Raw genomic sequence first — 21,403 nt, forward strand, 5'->3', positions numbered from 1 at the left:
GTGGGGTGTAGCGTGGCTGGAACTACAAGTCCCGTGGTGCAGCGCGACAAGGCGTGCGCTTTGCTCCCTGGGAGTGTGTGTGCGGAGGGGTGCTGCGAGGACTGGTAGCATTCCTGAGAGGGGAGGAGGAGGAAGAGAGGGGAGAGGGGGCAGCCGGAGGAGGGGTGGGCAGACGGAAATGATCAGCGGAGCAACGGGGAGATCATTTGAACGCTCCTATTTTCGTTTTGTTCAACTTCGATGGACGTCGCAGTGGCAACGGCAGAATGTCAGACCCACTCTGCTGGCGGGAGGCGGTGGGGAAGGCCGAAGGCCGCGGAGACTGCAAAGCAATAAGAGGCTTGTCAGAAGGGCCGCTTACGTGCAGTTCCTCGTTAGTATAGTGGTGAGTATCCCCGCCTGTCACGCGGGAGACCGGGGTTCGATTCCCCGACGGGGAGGCACGAGAGCATCTAATTTTTTTTTTCTTGTCAGAATACGACTACTACGATGAAAATGTTCCTCCAAACATTTCTTTTTTTTTTTTTTCCTCCAAACATTTCAAAAGTGAATACGAAAGAAATAATGTCAAATTAACTGTAAGCTTTACATCTCCAGAGTTGTGTCCTTGCTGGCTTGCCGTGTTGGCAAGCTAGCACACGTGACCTAAATTGTGCCAATTCAACAAGTTTTTCCTTTACCGTTTATTATGTACATTTCCAGGCCCTGGAGAGCAAAGACAGAATAAGCCAATACTCTCATTTTAGAAACTTGGAAGGTCATTTCAATATACTGTATTGAATTCTGTGGTTTGAGTATGTGTTGGCTGCAAGATTGGAATGCAGAGCTGGGACATCGAGCTCAGCTTTGGAAACCTTCCAGAGGGCGAGGAAGGGTTAAAAGATGATTTCTTTTGGGCTGGGATCTCAGTGTTAAAACTAGAGAAGTTAGAAGAGGACAGGTCTCAGAGGACCTTAGACAACTGGGTCTTTAATCTTGAATTCGTAAATAAGGGACCCATTGAAGAATTTTAAACGTGAGGGACATGGTCAGATTCAGGTCATGGAGAGAACACTGGTAGTTATTCAGAGAATGGATATGAGCTATCACAACCAGAGGCAGGTGAGTTAGGAAACTTTTAACAATAGTCCATGAAGAAGATGTAGGGGCCTAACAAAAGGAGTAAGTAAAGATAGAGAGAAAGGAAGGAATGGAAGGAAATGGATTCACAGATTAAAAAGAGGAAGAGGCCTAAGGTGATTCTCAGATTTTTGGCTTTGGTGTGTGAGCAATTAACCAGAGATAGACACATATGAAGAGGACAGATTTAGGCGAGGATGATCTAAGTTTAATTTTGAACATTGGTAGTTTGAGAGCTTATGGGATTCAAAGTGGAGATATCTGTGAATCAGTTGGATGTGTAAGTCCATGTCTCTGGGGAAGTTTATGGTAGATATGAGAAGGTCAAGTAATGTATAACAGTGAAAAAGCTCTGCCCAAGTAGAGTGTGTAGAGAGAAGAGCAATGAAAGCAGGTTGAAAGCTGGGAGAACACGAGGTTTTAACAAAAAAAGTCTAAAGGATGGGGACAGTCTTTTCACAACATAGGCATGTATCAAATCACCACAATGCACACTTTAAAGATCTTATAATTTTGTCAGCTGTAACTCAATAAAGCTGAAATTTTTAAATAGGGGGGAGTAGGGTAAGAAGAACTCATGAAATCAACTAGGAAAAGCCAGGCAACAAAGTCAAATGCAGCCTAGAGGACCATTAAAAAAAGGAGTGAAAGCCTCCTTTGGATTCAGCAGTGGCGTGGATGTAGGGAGGATGGTGGTTTCCTTGAGTTTTGCAGTTTAGTGGAAGGTTTCCTTAAGCCTAAACCCCCACCCAGCCCCCATCTTTCCTGGAGAGAGTTCTCCTTTCCCTTCCCAGGACTCTGCCTATCCACCTTCCAGTCTGGGCGGGGCTCTAGTAGAACCTCCTGCCCTAACAGAACAGAGGTGTATGTGATGCCCTTCATGTTCTTCTTACAATGGGTGAGAAAGTGGAAGAATCTATTTTAGCTCTCTTTTTTTTCTTCACATTTAGCTCACAAAATGGTCGAGGCAACCCTGACCTGTTTCTCCATTTTTCTGTAAATCAGTTCTTATTTGTGCAAGAATTTTATTCTTAATATGCACATTTCTAGTCTATTCATGCCATGAAAAGGTTTGGGCAGCCCGGGAGGCCAGGGATGAAAGAGAGGAACACAAGACCAAGTTCTTCCAATTTAGGAAAATAGTGTGAGCGACCCTCCTCTCCTGCCCGAGCTCCTTCTCTGCCCCTCCCCACCTCCTCCCCAAACCCCTAGCCCAACTGAGAACCTGCCACACAGATGTGCTATTTATCTGCTTGTGCCCACAGAAGGGACTGGCCTGAACAGGATGGACTATCAGGCCGTGCTAGGTGGGACTTCTGGTCACATGACTGTCCCTCTGTCGCACACCAAGTGTGGTTCCAGGACCAGCAGCATTAGTGTCTCCTAAAAGCCTCACCAGAAATGCAGATCTCCGGCTCTGTCCCTGGCCTGCTGGATCAGAATCCACATCTTAGGGCGCCTGGGTGGCTCAGTAGGTTAAGCATCTACCTTTGGCTCAGGTCATGATCCCAGGGTGTTGGGATCGAGCCCCACATTGGGCTCTCTGTTCTGCAGGGATCCTGGTTTTCCATCTCCTTGATGTTCTCTCTCTCTCTCTCTCTCTCTCTGAAATAAATAAGTAAATAAGGTTTTTTTTTTTTTTTAAAGAATCTGTATCTTAATAACATACTCCCAGGGATTGATGTGCGTATTAAATTAAACACCACTGCTTTAGAGGTTCAAAGGGTACTTTTGGGATCAGAGGAAATTCGGTTCGAGAGTTTATCAAGCACGTCAGGACTCCTCCTCTTGGAGTCCTGGCCCCAATCCTCAAATCAGTACTCTTGTAATGCTCTGTCAACCCCAACACAGCACCTACCATACCACACAAGTGTTGGTTTATTTATCCTTCTCCAGGAGTAGGTGGAGTGTCCTGAATTTCCAGATGGCGTATTTTCCCTCTTCGAGCACGTGTGTTGGATGGATAAACAAATGTATAAATGAATAAAGGAGATTTCGTATGAGGCTCCAGGGGTTCCTTTTATTCAGTGCTTTACTCTTTGTTGACTTTGAGGCAAAGAGAAAGCTGCCTTGTGAACTCTTCCCTGCCCTATGATGTCACCAGGCAACATACAGGAAACACCCTTACCATGTTCCTGCTAATGGCAAACACTTCGGTGCTCACAGCTCACTCCCCTCACCCCTATTCATTGTCCTCCTTCACTAGAAATATTTTCCCAGTTCATTCCCCTTCCCCTGTTTGTCCTTAATGTTTCTGAGCAGGAACTTTACACACACACACACACACACACACACACACATGCACAAGCATGCCTGCACACACAGAGTCAATGCTTATTATTTGCAGGTTTCATATTTGTGACTTTGTCCACTCTCTAGAATGTATGTGTTACCCCCAAATCAATCCTTGTGGCCCTTTTGTGGTCACATGTGGACACACACAGAGCAATGGAGAATTTGAGTTGTCTGAGGCTCCCCTTCTCAGCTGGGGTTGAACAACACAAAGCTGAGCCTTCTTGTGTCTGCATCTTAGACTGGAAAAAAATGTCCTTTTTGGGGTCTATTTAGTGTCCTGTTTTTCACATTTTTGTGCTTTCTGTTGGTCATTTATTTTGCTTTTAAAATGTCCTCCAAGCAACGCTCAGGTGCTGTCTCATGTTCCTAAGCACAGGAGGGCTGTGATGTGCCCCATGGAGAAAGAACGCACCTGTGTTAGATATGTTTCGTTCAGGTGTGACTCCTCATGCTGTGGGCATGAGTGTGATGATCGTGAATCAACTGTATATTAAGTAAGGTATCCTTGGACAGACACACACATAAAATAAGATCACGTATTGGGGCACCCAGGTGGCTCAGTGATAGAGCGTCTGCCTTCAGCTCAGGTCGTGATCTTGGGTCCTAGGATCAAATCCTACATCGGCTCCCCACAAGGAGCCTGCTTCTCCCTCTGCCTGTGTCTCTGCCTCTCTCTCAATGTCTCTCATGAATAAATAAATAAAATATTAAAAAAACAAAAAACAAAAAAAAGAGACATATTGACTGGAAAATACAACCAAAAGTTCGCAGAACCCTACTGTGTTTCCCCTGGCAGCAGTGGTTTAGGACTCACTAACTAATTCAGTGCTCACAGCGACTTTATAGAGTAATTGCTATAAATAAGGAGAATTAACCATGTGTACACCTTGCCCTTCCAGTTGGTTTGCATCTGTTTCTTTCAACCTCTCTGTTCCCAAAGGAGTTGAAGTGGCAAGCTTTTCCTGGGCCTACCTTATTGTTCTTTAACTTTCTTACAGGACAAATGTACTGTGGGGCCTCAGTAGGTGGGAAGGGGAATCAAAGAAGGAAGGGGAAGGAGGATGAACAAAGGAGGGAGGGATTATGGAGAAGAAAGATGCCCTGGGGTGGGGGTGGGGGCAGGAGTGGGGTGGACAGGTATTGCTTTGTCGAAGAGAGCTTGGATTCCCAGAATTTTGCAATTCTCACTACTCAAATACTTCCTCTTTATTTCCAAGAAGAATCATTGAACTAGAACAATAAGAAATGAGAAATTAAGTGATATTTTGTGATAGCTTTGGCTTTTCTTTCTGCTCTTTAAGGAATCAAACAGAGCCAATCTTCCAGATACTTTTGAGTTTTAAAAAAATGCTTTCTTTCTCCTCCCTCCACCCACTGTCTTCCTTGGGCTAGGATAACTCTATAAGTCCCCAATCCTAGGCCAAAAGGAAATAGTATTCCTGGCTGGCATAGATGCACTTCTGTGGTATTATCAGACCCCTTTCACAGGTGGCAAGCAGCATGGATGTTGGCTTGTCCTTGAAAAGTTCATAACCTTATAGGGCAAGTGAAGCCATAAAATGAAACCTAGAGATCCGAGTGGGAAACTGAATAATTAAAGGGGATTGAGGTGGACCCATCCACAGATGCTGTTGGAGTTCAATGCAGAGGTCTGTGGGCATCTTTCTGGAAGCAGCAAGGCTTGCATGGAAACATAAAGCAGGGGTCTCTTTTTTTATTGCTAACCGATACCAATAAAAATTGAGGGGTATACCCTCAATAAATGTGGGTTTTTTTTTTTTTTACTTGTTTGTGAATTCTGTACTGTGTGGTAATATAATTAATGAATATTTCATGGCGCAAACTACATTGAGAGGAAGGGTCATTGTCAATGATAGTATAAATCCTTAATTTTAAATAACCATCTTAATAATTTTGCTTTGCATGGCAGGGGGCTACCTTCCTGTCAGATTTGATTTGATCATTACTGTTTCATTCTGTTTGTTGGATCAATGTGGACACCTTGTCTTGGAAGAGAAGCATTAGTTCTGCTATTTTTCTTTGCTCATTTGCGCTTACATTTACATAAGTTATGCATTGAGGCTGCAATTTATGAAACATGACCATCAAACTTTGAAAATTACCTGAGTGTCCAGAAAAAATCATGAGCCTGCAGAGGGCTTTGATCTGGGGTGAAGGAAATGCCAGCCCACTGAGAAAAGTTAAAGGGACAGTAGAAGAACAAATTATAGTCACCTATGATTACATCTCACAAGCTGTATCTGTGAAGCAGGCCACTTACATCAATAAAATTAGAGAGTTAATATTTTCTGCTTGTACCAAATGATTGCTGCATGCATGTGTCTTTCCCACTTGGGAAGTTTGGATGGATAATTGAAAGGGATAGTAATTTCAAAGACGTTAATGGTTAAGAGCATAGTCAGATACCAAAGGCAAATTCAGGGGAAAAAAAAAAAAAAAAAAAAAAGCTGACACTTCATGAACACCCAGGTGTATTTTCAAAGACTGAATCCATCACATTTTATCTGAGAGGCCTCTGGGCACTAGGGTTGTCCATTCCTTCCTGGCCTAGTAATCAGGACAAGGATTTATTAAGGTTTTCTGTCCCCTAGAAGTGGAAGAAATAACAGCCCCTGGAAAGTTATCTTTCCAGCTTTCATTGAGCCTTGAAGGTGAACATCTCATCACTTCTGCCATAATTTGATCAGTCACACAGACCAATCCTGATACCACAGGAAGGAAACACAAAGACATGAGTCCCAGGAGGTAGAGGACATTGGAAGCCTTGTTAGGGGCTGGCTACTATCATGAGGTTGGCATTGTTATCACCCCCATTTTGCAAAGGAAGAAACCAAGGTTCTGATCAGAAATTTGCTCAAGTCACTAGCTTGGAACTAGCAGAGCTGGGGTTTAAACCTGGGGAGGGTGACCCCAGAGCACATCCTTTTTGAGCATAGCCTTGTACCCTGATCTTACCACATCCCTTTTTCTAATTTCCTTTCTTTACCCCACTGCATGAAATGTTGCAAATAAGATATATTTCCTTTTGCCTAGACCACTTCAAAAGTCATTGTTTCTTACAGGTGGAGGTTGGAGGGTTTCCAAAGAATGAAATACAATGAGCCTATCTGGCCAAAGTCCCTCACATGCACATGTTAATTAATTAATTAAGAAAATGTCACATGGAGACTAGGAATAACAAGACCATTGACCCAGTTTCAGAGCCTAACATTTACAAAATGATCTCAACGTAGAGTGGGTTGTGTGTACATCCTGTTCAGTTTCTCTCTTCCTGGTTGTTGGGGTCAGGTTGTCTCATGAGGCTTGGGTGGGCTAAACTGAGCAACATTATGCTAAAATAAGTTTGCAATATTAGACCTTAGGAAACAAAAGCCAGAAAGAGAAACTACTTTTCCTATAAACTGTGAACTGTGGGATAACATCTTGCAAACAGCATGACTGGATAGAGGGTGACTTATGGATGAGTAGGAACGGGACTCTACATGATATATAATGTTATCTGTATAAATGATCATGAGCAAGGTAAAGTTTTGTTTTTCTTTTGTTGTCATTTTTTTCATTAACCAAATCTGTAGTTACACTAAATTGTAGGTCATTATTTTAAACTAGGGATAGCACAGTTTTGTTGTCTTTAATAATTCATTTTAGCATTTTTTATGTGACAGGCCCTATTCTAGGTGCTTTAGACACAGTAACGCATTTTAAAAACTTTTTTTTAAAGTTTGAGGTATGATCAACAAATAACATTTAATGCATTTCAGGTGCACAACATAAAGACTTGATATTTGTGTATATTGTGAAGTGATCATCTGTCACCCCACGTAGTTAACAGATGTTTTTCTTGTGATGAGAACTTTTAAGATGTACTCTTTTAGCAAATTTAAAATATGCGATACAGTATTATTAACTATAGTCACCATGCTGTGTATTATATTCCCATAACTTATTTATTTTATAACTAGGCGTTTGTACCTTTTGACCCTCTTCATGTATTTTGTTCCCCGCCCCACCCCCTACCCCCACCTCTGGCAGCCACTAATCTGTTCCCTGTAACTATAAGCTTGGATTCTTTTTTTTATTCCATATGTAAGTGTGGTCATATGATATGCAATTATCGTTCTCTGCCTGACTTATTGCACTTATCTTCAAGGTCCATCTCTGTTGTTGCAAATGGCAAGATTTTACTTTTTTTTATGACTGAATTATACACACGTGCGCACACACACACACACACCCTACATTTTCTTTATCCATCCTTCCACTGATGGACAGTTCCGTGGTTTCCATATCCAGGCTGTTGAAAATAATGCTTTAATGCACACGGGGGTGCCTATATCTTTTTGAGTTGGTGTTTTCATTTTCTTTGGATAAATACCCAGAAGTGGAATTGCTGAATCATATGATGGTTCTCTCTCTCTCTCTCTCTTTCTCTCTTTAAGTTCTTATTTTATTAATCCTCTCAGGAAAAATCTGCACAATCACCACAGGTAAAGTCACTGCAGAATCTTTACTCCTTCTGTTGTTCAATCTCCAGCTCATTTGTTGCCAGCACCAACACTGGCTTTTGCAGTTCCCTTGGCCTTCTTCATTCTGTTCCTGCATTCCTTTTCCTGTGTTCTTGAGGTCTTTTTCTGCTCACACAGGCCATGTCTCGAAAGTCTATGTTTGAGTTCATTTTTCTTTGCATAAGCCAATGAATCATAAATCATGCCAAAGCTAGTTGTCTTGCCACCGCCCAAATAGGTTCTGAATCCAAACACAAAGATGACGTCTGTTGTGGTCTTGTCCATTTTGGCTAGTTTTTCCCGAATATCTGTCTCAGGTACTGTTGGCTTTCTGGGGTGAAGAACGCCAATGAATATTTGTTCCCTCTGGAGTTGTCAGGTTGGCCATGAGCTGCTGGGGACGGATAGTTACTGTGTCAGTCATGATGGTGGCCAAGCTTCAAGCAGCCGAGGAAGAAAAGAGAATGACTATATGGTAGTTCTAGTTTTTTTGAGGAACTTCCATGCAGTGCTATAGTGGTTGCGTCATACTTGCAACCCCACCAACGGTGCTCAAGGGTTTCTTTTTCTCTACATCCTCACCAGCACTTGTTCTTTCTTGTCTTTTTGATGCTAGCCATTCTGATAGTTGTGAGGTGATAGCTCCTTGTGATTTTGGTGTGCATTTGGTGTGCTTTTGTTTTGCATTTCTCTGATGATGAGTGATGTTGAGCATCTTTTCATGTGTCTGTTGCCATCTGTATGTCCTCTTTGGAAAAATGTGTATTCGGATCCTTTGCCCATTTTTTTAATGAGGTTTTTTTGTTTTGTTTTTTTTTTTTTGCTGTTGTGCCGTATGCATTCTTTATATATTTTAGATATTAACCTCTTATTAGATATATGATTTGAAAATATTTTCTCCTATCTGGTAGAGTGCCGTTTCATTTTGGTGATGGTTTCCTTTGCTGTGCAGAAACTTTATAGTTTGATGTAGTCTCATTTATTATTGCTTTTGTTGCCTTTGTCTTTGGTGTCAAATTAAAAGAAAATAATCACCAAGACTGATGTCAAGGAGCTTCCTGCCTATGTTTTCTTCTAGGAGTTTATGGTTTCAGATCTTACATTCAAGTATTTAATTCATTTTGAGTTAATTTTTGGTATAATATATGGTATGAGATGGTGATCTAGTTTCATTCTTTTGCAGGTGGCTGTTCAGTTTTCCCAATACTATTTATTGAAGAGACTGTCCTTTCCCCTATTGTATATTCTAGGCCCCTTTGACCTAAATTAATTGACCATATATACTTGGGTTTATTTTGGGGGTCTTTATTCTGTCCCAATGATCTGTGTGTCTGTTTTCATGCCAGAACCATACTACTTTGATTGCTATACCCTCGTAATATGCTTTGCAATAGGGAACATGATGCTTCCAGCTTTGTTTCTCTTTCTAAAGATTGTTTTGGCTATTTGGGTTCTTCTGTGAGTCCATACAAATTTTAGAATAGTTTGTTCTATATCTGTGAAAAATACTATTGGAATTTTGGTGGGGATTGCATTGAATCTGTAGCTTGCCTTGGATAGTATGGAGATTTTAACAATATGAATTCTGATACCATGTTGAATAAAAGTAGTGAGAGTGGGCAATCTTGTTCCTGATCTTAAAGGAAAAGTTTTCGGCATTTCATCATTGAGTATTATGTTAGCTGTGGGCTTGTCATAGCTGACTTTTATTATTTTACACATTTCTATTAATCCTGACAGCAACCCTGTGAGGCAGGTACTATTACTTTTCCCATTTGGCAGATGGGGAAACTGAGGCACAAGTCTTGTCCTGGTTAAGTTCCAGGTTGCCTAAGTTATAAAGCAACCTGAGACTAAGTAACCAGCCAAGATTACCAACTAGTAAGTTTCAGAATTGGGATTCAGACCAGGCCCTAGAGCTGCAGAGCCTGGCTTTGAATCAGGCTCTTTGCTGGGTACAAAAAGATGGGCACATAGGTCATTCTCTTTTGTGATCACACAGGCCATTCTTACCACTGGGATCCCCTCCCTCCCATTCTCACGCCTTCTCCTGCCTGACCAGGCAGATTCCTGTCCCTTTCTTTCTAAGAGTCCGCTCAGGTTTACCCTCTGCTGTGAACCCTTCCTGCAGACGTGGGCACGCACCTGTTTCTTCCCATGTTCTTCCTATGTTTTATTCAGTCTGAGATATCTGCTGCTTTTTAAATCTCCCCGGCTTCTTGTCTACATTCTCTGTCACCAGTTCTGTGGCTCCCCCTCCCCGATGTCAGAGGTGCTCCAAATAACCTGAGACCAGCCAGATCAGAGCCTTCCTTCAGGCCACAGTTCAGAGGTGACCAGGCGAGCCAGGTTTGGCTAATGAGAGTGAATCCTGGGACATGATGGGAGCTCATGGAGAGACACACATGATTCCGTTGTAAGTCTGGAGCTGCTGGAAGCCTTCTGTTGTCACCGTGTCCCTGAGGAGAGAGCCAAACTGAGGATCTGGAGAAAGGAATGAAGGTGAGAGTTGGCTGGTGACATTGTTTGAGCCTTTGGGTCACACTGCACCATACTTTTGGACTTGATTGGCTAATGAATGCCCTTTGTCGGCTTATGCCAGTGGGAGTTTCCTATCATTGGCATCCATAGGAATATGAACCAGTAGCTATGTTCTACTCTGTACCTACAGCTATTTCATAATACCAGTGTGGACTAGACCACAATCCTTTGGGAAGCAGCAGATGCTCAATAAATATTTGTTGAATGAATTTAGCTGAAGAGTGTTTTGGAGGACCTGAGTCTAGAGCAGGGACATTTTTATAGAGGCCAATGACTTAGCTGGTACGAGATGTAATCAAGGGACTTGGGTTGAAGAGTGAGACTGAAGGAATGGGACAGACACGAGACAGAATGAATTCCGCAATGGTACAGAGTGGGGTGGAGCAGTAGTCACATTAAAGCTTGAGTGCTACCCCAGTCTGTGTTTCTGGATCTGTGTGTTTTAGTTAACTTCTTAGCAGCCAACTAGATTAATTTAATATTCCTAGGTGGCTATTGCCTGTCTAAATACCCCACTGCTGCTAGTTTATCACAGCTGAAAGGTTAATGTTAGATAATCAGAGGCTCACGTAAAGCCAGTAAGCATGATCGTCACATAGAACAAGAGCTTTTATTAACCAACACATTTGGATCTTCCTAGATCCTAGGGACAGGACCAAGAGTGCAGGGGCCCAGACGACTCAGTATGTGGTGACAGGCAGCTACTGGACAATGGAATGGAGCATAGGCTAAGGGCAAAGCCCCCGAGTAAAATGGAAACTGGGAGGTGAAGTTTTCCTTGGTTATCTAACCACCAGCCAAGAGGACACCCCAGTAGGAGATGGTGGGAAGTTATGTATGTGCAACGGCACCCTACGACCCACTCCAGGACCCAGCGGAAGAGAGGAAGAAGACCCCTCTTTGCTTCCCATCACCTCACCTAAAAAAAGAGCCAAGTCCCACTTAGGTTCAACATCTTCCCTCTCAGCCTGCCCCAGGACAGATCAGAGGGAAAGAGGGGCACCATCTGCTTTGCTGTGGAATTACTGTATGTTTGCTCTTCTGCTTTGTCACTGACCTGCAGACTGCCAGCTGCAAGGTGGATTCTGGGTGACCTATGCCTGAAGTCAGCCACGGAGAAGACCCCATTCTCTAGAATAAAGGATCTGCAGCAGGACAGATGGAATGCTCTGTCATGATGAGGATGTTCTGTAAGTAGTCCACTGTGGTAGTGCTAGCCGCAGTGGCTGCTGAGCACTTGGGATGAACTGATGGCTAGCGCAATTGAGGAATTAAATTTTTAAAGATTTATTTATGTATCTGGCGGGGGGGCAGAGGAAGAGGGAGAGAATCTCAAGCAGACTCCCTGCTGAGTGTGGAGCCTGACACAGGGCTCGATCCTAGGACCCTATTATGATGTGAGTCAAAAATCAAGAGTCGGATGCCCAACCGGCTGAACCACCTAAGCACCCCAAGGAATTGAATTCTTAATTTAATGTCCTTTAATTAGTTAAAATGAAAATTTAAACAAGAACTAGTGGCCACTGTACTAGATAGCACAGCGCTATAGTTTCTTTCTCCCTCCTCTCTCCTGCTTCGCCTCTTCCACTTATTTCTCCATCCATCCCTCTCTCTCTTGCTGAAGTAGCTCCTGTGGAATGTGGGCTTTCTATTTTTCAAAACCCTTCCGGTCTGGGCCTGTGACTAACCCATGCCCTAACTATGAGTCAGTTGAGTGTGGTCTCTTTTAGCTAAAGTGGAGTATTCTTGATTGTAATTCAAAAACAGAATCCATAAAAAAATAAATAAATAAAGCAGTATGCTGTCATTTCAAAGTATTAGTATTTTACACAACTCCCCTAAACTGGTTATTTACCTCTTATTAGGAAGAAACTGTAAGGGCGGGAAACATGTCTGTAAAGGGTTCTGGAGCCAGAATTCCTGGTTCAAGCTCTCACTTTCTCACGTATGAGCTGTAGGTTCTTGGTCAACTTACTGAATTTCTCAGTATCCTCAGTTTCCCCCTCTGTAAAATAGAATAATCATATTGCTATATGATTGGGGCAGGTTGTGGTGAAGCTTTAATCATTTTTAAAATGATTTCATCCTATGTAAAGCACGTAGGACAGAGCTCAACACATAGTAGGTGTTAATCAACGCTTACTAATATTATTCCCTCTGCTTCGCACCCTTCCTTGCCCAGAGCAGGTGCTCGAGAGAGGTTTGTTGAATGAATAACCGGATTGAGTACATTGCCACCAGGTGGCAGCAGTGCCTCACTTATAAAGGACCAAGTGCCTCACTTATAAAGGACCAAGCCACCAGATTACATCAGGGTCAGTGCAACTTCCTGCTGAAGAACCGAACCCCTTCTCTCTCCTGCTCCTCCTCTCCCCTAATCTCTGCCCTCTCTCGTGATGAACCTTTCCTCTCTTCCTCACTGCATTAGTCGGCTAGGGCTATCCTACAAAAGACGAGGTGACTTAAACAATAGACATTTTCTTACAGGGTTGGAGGCTAGATGTTCAAGATCAAGGTGTATCTGCAGGGTTTGTTTCTGGTGAGGCCCATCTCTTGGCTTGTCAATGGTTACCTTCTTGCTGTATCCTCACATGGTTTTCTGTGCACACGCAGAGAAAGAGCTTTGCTGTTTCTTTCTCTTCTTATATGGTCACGTGTCATATTAGATTAGAGCCCTACTCTTTTGATTTCACTTACCCTTAATTATTTCCTTTACAGGCCTTTTCTCAAAAATGCAGTCACATTGGGTATTAGGACTTCAACCTATGAATTTGGGGAAAATACAATTCAGTTCATAATACCACTTTTATTTCTAATCTCCGTTCTCACACTTCTTTCTTATTTCCTATTATCCTCCCATCCCTCAGCCTTTATATGGCTTTTCTAGGTTATGGCTGAACAACTCTAGGGACTGTCATTCATATCATAGCGTAGATTTGTATATTACGATGACGTTGAGGCAGACGGCAGTAACATGTCTTGAAGAAGGGGAATCTTTTTTTCAAATTCACACAAAAGTGCTGGCGCCCCTGCTTTCCCTCCATTGTATTCCTGTCCTTCTCCTCATTTTTCCTTTGGCTCCTCTCTTTCCTTACTCTACTCTCCAGGCTGAGCCTACTTCTTGTTCATAAAGAGATTCATTCATCACAGCTCACATTGTTCAGTACCTCAGGGCCAGGCTCCGTGTGGATGCCAGATGGTGCACCTTCAGCCCATCCATCCACACCCAGCACCACAACACTCGGGGGAATGAGCCTCCAACATTCTAAGATTGTTCACGGTCTGTCTTTACCTTGGAGCAGACATTAGGACCCAAACATGGCAGGGGAGGGGGAGGCGTATGGTACTGTGACATACACTAGCATTTATTGAGCACTTACTGTGTGCTGCACCCAATTCAGATCCCTCTCTGTGTATTACACTTAATCATCAAAACTCTGCTCTCATTTTGTAGATGACAAAACTAAGCTGCAGACGATGTAGCAGAGCCTCCTAATTGTTCCCTAATTTCTATCTTCTCTTTTTATCTTTAAGTAATTGAAGCTGATGAATTTTGGCTGGACCTGGGGATGTCCAAGAATGGCTGTGGTTCGCAGACTCCCTTGTAGTTCAGTGCAGCCACATGACTCAGTTGTATGTGAGGAGAAATGGGATCTGCAATTTTAGTGTCCCATCCTTCAAAGGACACTGCTTGCTCTCTATGTCCTCTTTTCCTTGCTCCAAGGATGGGGCTGTAGTGAGCTGGCTTTGACCATGAAAGCAAGGATCACAGAATGAGGACGAGCCGAGCAACATAGAGGGAACCCGGTCCCTGGATGTGCTTATGGGACAAAGCAATGTACGTGCCTGCCCTAAATATATCTTTAGATTATTATATGAATACGAAATCAACCTCTGTCTTGTTGAAATCACCATATTTTGGAGTGTCTTTGTTACAGCACCTTAGCCTGTTCTCTAACTAATATGGAGAGGTTAAGTAATGTGTGCAAGATCACAATGGTAATAAATGACAGCAAGTGGATTTTAACTCTGGTAGGATTTGAATCCAGAGCCCAAGCTGACTGTGCAATAACAAGCCAGCACCCAAACTTAACTACTAACTATATAATAAGATCTTGTTCCTCCCAAAATTCATAATCTCCAGGCAAGACCACCCCTTGTATTGCGCTTTGAAGGACAGTCAAATGAGCTCTGAAATACCAATTGTCTAATCTTTTCACTGGATAACTGGAAACCCCATGATCATTCCTTTCTTTGAGGGAGTAGAGATCTGGTTAAAATGTAAACACAAAGTGAGAGAAGCAACACAAAAATCCATCATCACCACGAAGTCTTGGTGCTAGTTAATTCCTCATCCTGTCCGACCTGTCAGGGTTGAGATAGAGTGGGAAATGGGGCAGATGAAATTCGATGGAATGCTATGAAGGAGGTGGGTAAAACAGTGTGTGGGGAGAGCAGCATGTTTGGAAAGGAAACAGAAGAATCCTTTGCCTTTCTGAAGGAAGATATGGTAGACAGACATGTCTTCTAAACGCCTTCAAAGACACCCAAGTCCATGTCCCCATCCCTGGATCTGTGAGTACATTGCATGACAAAGGGATTCCATAAATGAAGGACCTTGAGATGGAGAGATTATCCTGGATTATTTGGGTACCCAAGCTTTGATCTCCAAGCTACACTTAGGGGACCTTATATGGGAAAGAGGGAGTCAGGAGAGAGAGTCAGAGAAGCCAAGATGGTGACAGAAGCAGAGGTCAAAGGAAGAGAGGTTTGAAGATGCTACACTGCTGGCTTTGAAGAGTGAGGAAGGGGCTAGGAACCAAGGAATGTGGCTCCATCTAGAAGCTGGAAAATTCTCCTCAAGAGCCTCCAGGAGAATGAAGCCCAGCTGACACCTTGGCTTTAGCCAAGGTGAAGTCATTTTGGACTTCTGATTTCCAGAGTACATTTTTTAAAGCCTCCCACTTTGTGGTGCTTTTTTTAGCCACAGGAAATACTACAAGGAGTGTGGTTGTCGGGGAAACAAGTGGCACATGTATAGACTTTCTGTAATGGTTTTACCCATGGAGGTATGGGCACTGTTAAGGGTATAAAAAAGGGATGGAGAAGAATCAAGAGATCAACAACAGCAAGAATCCAATACCATCCTGAGATCTGAGGCCATGGGGGAAAGAGGTGTCACTGAAGACCAAGAAGAGCTGGAGTCATGAAGAAGCCACCCAAGAAGAAGCTGTAGCCACAGAGGGTGGGCTATGGGTTGGGCTGATTTCCCAAAGGTGCCTCTTAGGTACACTAAGCTCTGATGGCAAAGAATTCTTTACAAGACTTTGTAAAGAGCTCCTGGGGGGCTTAGTCAGTTAAGCATCTGCCTTTGGCTCAGGTCATGATCCCGGGGTCCTAGGATTGAGCCCTTCTTTGGGCTCCCTACTAAGTGGGGAGCCTGCTTCTCCCTCTGCCTCTCCCTGCCTCTCTCCTTTGCTTGTGCTCTCTCTCACTGTCAAATTAACAAATAAAAATCTTAAAAAGAAAAAAAAGACTTTTGTCCCTAAAAAAGATTCACAATGGATTCCTCACTCCATCTTTGAGGCCAACAGACAATAGTAACAGCTGTCTTAATGAGAAAAGACCTCCATTAGACCCACTTATTTTAGGTTCTCAACTCTTGTTCTAGCTTTTTCTTTGTCTTGAATATGTAAAAATGCTTTGAATGATTATGACTTATGCTTCTTATTTCAAGACATCCTTTTAATGGAAAAAACATATATAAATGGATTATAGGGTATAAAAAGAAATGCAGTTACCCATGCATGCAAAAGCCTACCTCATTGGCCAAAGCTGTAAGCTGAGTACCACCATGCACCTTGGGGCAGTGACCCATATTTCAAGCAAAGTAGCAAGGGGAAAATTTAAAGTGCCCCAAGTTTTAATATAGCGTATGGGGTAGTGGTTACCCGAATCTTGCATGTCATACCCAGAATCAATTGGGGGAATGTGCAAGGGGGAATGGGTACTTTGATCTTTTCATAGTTTCCTTCTTGGTAAATAAATGTGTATTTTCAAGCTGAATCTCATCGTGCAATTTCCTGCCAACTTTAGTTCTCTGTAAAACTTACCTTCACTTTTTCCATCTCTGCCCCCAGGCATTCAACACTTTACCTTTTGAATGTCTAGATTGAAATAAAATATTTTAGAGAAATGAGGCATGTGATAACGGTCCCCACAGCCTTCCACCCACCCCCAGCATGACAGTAATTTGGTCCTCTGTGTTTACTCAAACTTCACAATTGCCCCCTGATTTATATTAAATGTAGCTACATTTGAAGACTTAGAGGTAATCTAAGTGGAAACAGCTTGACTCTCTAAAGAAAAAAAATAAACAAAAATCAGAGTAAAATAATTACAAGAGAATTGGAAGAACAGACCCAATTTTGTCACTAATAATTTTTAGAATTTGTAGAGTGTCATTTGTTATTACTCTCCGTTTCCACCTCTCCAGCCAAAACAAGTTCTAAGCCCATTTGGATGTATTTTTATGGATGAAGTCAATGAATTTAACATGATAACTTTTAAACCATTTTAAATCCGAGTAAATTATGTAGTGAAATCCTGTTCATTTGGATTTTGTCCATGTTTGCCATGATTTAGATACGAGCTGGTTTAAAGGTTACTTTTCCAGTTACTGTGGGAAAGAGTTTACTAGGGAAATAATATAAGGAAGATTTTTCAATCTATTTAAAAAGTCAGATGGCTTCCAAGTACTTGAAAAAGTTTTGATATTTTCAGTTTGCATATAAATAACTTATTTTGATAATGGTCAATGACTATCAAGGTTTCTGACTTCACTGATATTTACACAGGACTTTCTAAGCTTACAAAACATTTCTGAGAGTCAGGATTTTGGTTCCCACTATATAGAGACATTCATTCATTTCTTCATTTAACAAATATTTTGTTGAATACCTTCCATGTGCCAGGCATTGATCCAGGTGCTAGAAAGAAAACTGCCAGATTAAACCAGGACCTACACCCAAGTTCTGTTCATCCTCTCACCCCCCTCCCTCACACACCCTAGGGACACCCCCACTAAGTGTTGAACCTGGAAGGCCCTTTAAGGACAGAGGATATGTTTCAGCTATCTGACTCTCTGAATGCCCAGTATCTAGAACTGAGTTTGGCACCTAGTAGATGCTCAACAAACATTTGCTGAATGAAAAACTCCTGACTCCTAGTCCAGGGCTCATTTGCTAGAACACAGCTAATACTTGTTTAGAGTATTAGCTGTTAGGTGCTGGGCTAAGAGGTGGGTAGTATTATTATTCTCTTCACTTAAGAGATGAGAACGATGAAAAATAGAGAAGAAAAAAAAGTCGAAAGTAACTTGCCCAGGGTCACATACCTAATAAGTGGTAGAACCAGAATCTGGGTGCAGGAAAGTTTGATTCTGATACTACCCTCTAAAGGTAACTCTGCCTCTATGGCTAACTCTGAACTGTTAGGTAGCTATGTGCTAAAATTCAAGATCTGTAAAGGCAGGGATTTTGGTGTGGTTTGGTTTTTCTTAGAGTAATTTGCATTTTTTCCATTTTTTAAAAATTTAAATTCAATTTGCCAGCAGGGATTTTTGTACTTTCGTACTACTGTATTTCCAGAGCCAAGAACGTGCTTGAAACGCTTGGGCACCAGGTATGCTCTCGGGACAGATATAGATGGAATAACTAGTTTCATTAAAGATGATCTAACAGGACCTTCATTTGTTTGCATGTTGTTTGACATTTGCTGTGTTATTGACAATAGTAGACGCTGTGGGTTGCTATTTCCAGCCCATTGCTCCAGTGGGAATGGCTCTGATTCTGTGTCCATGTCTTTCACACATGACTCAGGTAAGAGGCATCCTTGGTACTGCTCCAGTGGGTAAAGCCCAGGGGTGCTGCTGAACATTCTATAGAACCCAGGGCAAGCTCCCCACAAGGGAGAGTCATCCAGTCCAGGATGTCAGTGGTGCTGAGATGGAGAAACCCTGGTCAAAGCCAATGACAGTGGTTCCATTTCTCCTGCGGTGAGTGCTTTAGCTCTGATCACCGGAAGTAATTCCGGTCAATGAGACGTGAGCAGAAGTCCACATGGGGAGTGTGGTGGAGAATATTCATGACCCCCCCTTGTTCATTTTGCCTTTTCAGTAGCAGCAGTCCTCCAGGGTGAGCCAGGCAGATGCCCAACTACTGTACTTCTCAGGCTCCCCTACTGCAAGGTGGGGCCATGTGACGGTGTTGGTCCACGAGCTGTGAGAAAAAGTGTTGAGTCTAATTTCTGGAGCACGTTTTAAATAAGGAAATTGCTATTGTCGTTCACGGTGTCTCTTTTCCACTTTCTTCAAACTGGCAGTTGATATTTGTGATCCAGCTTGAAGCAAACGCGCAACTCCAGGGCATGGCACGGTAACAAGATAGACTTAGTTACGTGGGCATTGGCACATGAGAGATAAACAAGCTTTCCTGTTTAAACCATCGTATTTTTGAGACTTTCCGTTCTAGCCGCTTAACTAGTATTCTAAGATGGAGTGCTTCTGACTAAGCATTTCCTCTCTGATAAAACACACATCCTTACACACTCACACCCCCCCCACACACACACACGAAATGGCTGTTTGTCCAAAGAATGTTGTGGGATTTATGTGGAATGTCTGGAACCATGGCTGCCATCTTGTGACCATGAGGTAAGGTAGCCAGAGGGTCAAAGCTGACCTTCTAAGTGAGAATGGCATAGGATAGTTGTAAAAAACTTAAATCTTTCTAGACATTGTTGAAGCATTGAATTAACTAACTTTGTTTCTGTCCTACCACGGGACTTCTTGTTGAGCAAGCTAGTAAATTCACAGTATCATAACAGTTATTTTGAGGTGTTCTTTTAAAAAGAATTATAGCCCTCTCCTAACTGATTCCCTCTATGTATTCGAGCATAAAGATTTTTCGTGTCATCATAAGAATTCGGAATTTTTTTTTTACCAACTTATCTTGCCTTTCTCCTTATTTGCTACACCCTCTCCAAGTTAATTTGAATCTGTGAGGTTTCTATACTTGAGGTGAGTATGTGGGAAAAACATGCACTACAAATCCTTTGAGGAAATGAGGATGCAGGGCAGCAGTAATTGCCACTGTGATGCTTCTTGCTTAGAATGAAGTTGAATGGGAGGCTCGGTTTCCAAAAAGTCAAGAGTAGGAATTGTGTGGGCTGTGAGCTGCAGCTGTGGTGGTGGTGATGGAGTGGAGGTGCGGGGTCAGCCTCAGGGAATGTTGGGTCCACGTCAGTGGTATCCCCTAGCATTCTGCAGTGCACGACCTGCTCAAATACCGTCGGTCCTCCCAGATTAGAGGGTGCCCACATCCAGTATTTTCAACCAATTATTTCCATCTCCTTTGCTCCCTCACGGCCCTTCCCTAGTTGTGCTGTTTGGACGCTCCCTGAAGCCATGAAGCTCATGCTAACGGGTTTGCAATGAAGGCACACTCCTCAGGTGACCTTGAAATGATGGCAACGGCTGTTCCCTGGAGGCAATGACAGATCCTCTCTGCTTTCCTCTTGGCAGGTGATGGAGAGAAGGGCCTTTGCTCTCTCTGTTTTTTACATCTAGGCACCCACCACGGAAAGGCCAGCATGCAGGTGAATTTCCATTCACTTCCTACCAGCAGCCAGCCCCTCCTTTTGGACTCATCTTGAATCATTTGCCAGACCAGCCAATTAGTCTCTTCACCTTTCCTGAAGCTTCACCAGGGAAGGGATATCACAAGCAGCAACTCCCTCATTATCCCACTTCTTCTAAGCACTGTGATTCTCAGTGCCCGCCATGGGAGAGGAAGCTAATTTGCACGAGACTCTTTAACCCTTCCTTGAAAGACTTCGGTCTCAATCCTTCTCTCTCTCTTTCTCATACACACATACACATGCACACACACAGCATCTACACCCTCGTCCAAGGTAGGAAACAAGGTGAGAGTACGCAGCATTCAAGAGTACATTTGAAAGTGAGACATAATTTCAGATGGAGTTGTAATTGAGAGAGAGATCATGATTCGATTTAAATACAGTCTGGAAGGAAAAACACAGGGATTGTATTTCCCGATCCCCACTATGGCACAATAAAGACTTTTTCCTAATGTATGGAATGTGTTTGTATGAAAGAATTTGCAAAATGGTGTAAAATCAACTTGTATTGTCTTAGATTTAATAAGTTATCTTTATTAGGAAAAATATAATTACACCTCTCATCCCCCAAACCCAGGACGAATGATTGGTTACCTTCCACTTGGGCCAAAGAGATTTCTCCCAGTTCTGTCATCTAGGGCATCTACTCGAATATTGTTACTTCCATGATACCTGAGCACAGTGTCCATAGGCTGGACACAGTGGGCAGCTGTTTCAATACTGTGGCCCATGGAAGCAAGGGAGAGGGAGATAAAGATATTTGTGGGACGGACTCCGTGCACGGAAGGTTAGACCTATTTGTTCTTCCACTTTCTGCTGTCATTCCTGGAACTTCTTTTTTTAAAATTTATTTATTCATGAGAGACACACAGAGAGAGGCAGAGACATGGGCAGAGGGAGAAGCAGACTCCCTGAGGGGAGCCTGATGTGGACTCGATCCCAGGGCCCTGGGATCACGCCCTGAGCCAAAGGTAGATGCTCAACCGCTGAGCCACCCAGGGGTCCCTCCTGCAACTTCTCTGGGTCCTGCGAATACTGCATATGGGAACGGAGGGATTTGAGCTCCTCATGATGGCTGGGGTGTTGGTTAAGGCCTGGACGTAAGGCCAACCCCACGAGGACACCCCACCCTGAAGCAAGCTCATTTTCCTAATCACAGGACTTCCGAACTTCAATGAGCAAACATCAGTGAGGCGTTCGGAGCGGTGCTGGGTGCAAACACG

General features: G+C 43.0%; 2 long non-coding RNA genes and 1 other non-coding gene across 5 annotated transcripts in view; 2 read left to right on the top strand and 1 right to left on the bottom strand.

The window, feature by feature from the left end:
• Positions 1 to 118: 118 nt before the first annotated feature.
• On the top strand, positions 119 to 20,622 carry LOC125752525 (uncharacterized). The gene is made up of 4 exons (XR_007402263.1): positions 119 to 385; positions 10,183 to 10,442; positions 11,545 to 11,671; positions 14,016 to 20,622. It is a non-coding gene; the product is annotated as an uncharacterized LOC125752525 (long non-coding RNA).
• TRNAD-GUC (transfer RNA aspartic acid (anticodon GUC)) lies at positions 369 to 440 on the top strand. The gene has a single exon. It is a non-coding gene; the product is annotated as a tRNA-Asp (tRNA).
• Positions 10,273 to 21,403, bottom strand: part of LOC112654308 (uncharacterized) — a 17,935-nt gene continuing 6,804 nt past the window's right edge. The window contains exons 3-6 of one of the 3 annotated variants that reach the window (XR_004805239.2): positions 13,179 to 13,244; positions 12,967 to 13,080; positions 12,337 to 12,486; positions 10,273 to 10,399 (exon numbers count right to left, since the gene is read on the bottom strand). This is a non-coding gene — a long non-coding RNA (uncharacterized LOC112654308). Of the gene's footprint in view, positions 10,425 to 12,336; positions 12,487 to 12,966; positions 13,081 to 13,178; positions 13,245 to 21,403 lie in introns of all 3 variants that reach the window. The other 2 variants (XR_004805238.2, XR_004805240.2) reach the window with 2 other exon arrangements.

Source organism: Canis lupus, chromosome 15 (genome assembly GCF_003254725.2).
Source record: "Canis lupus dingo isolate Sandy chromosome 15, ASM325472v2, whole genome shotgun sequence".
Taxonomy (NCBI): Eukaryota; Metazoa; Chordata; class Mammalia; order Carnivora; family Canidae; genus Canis; species Canis lupus.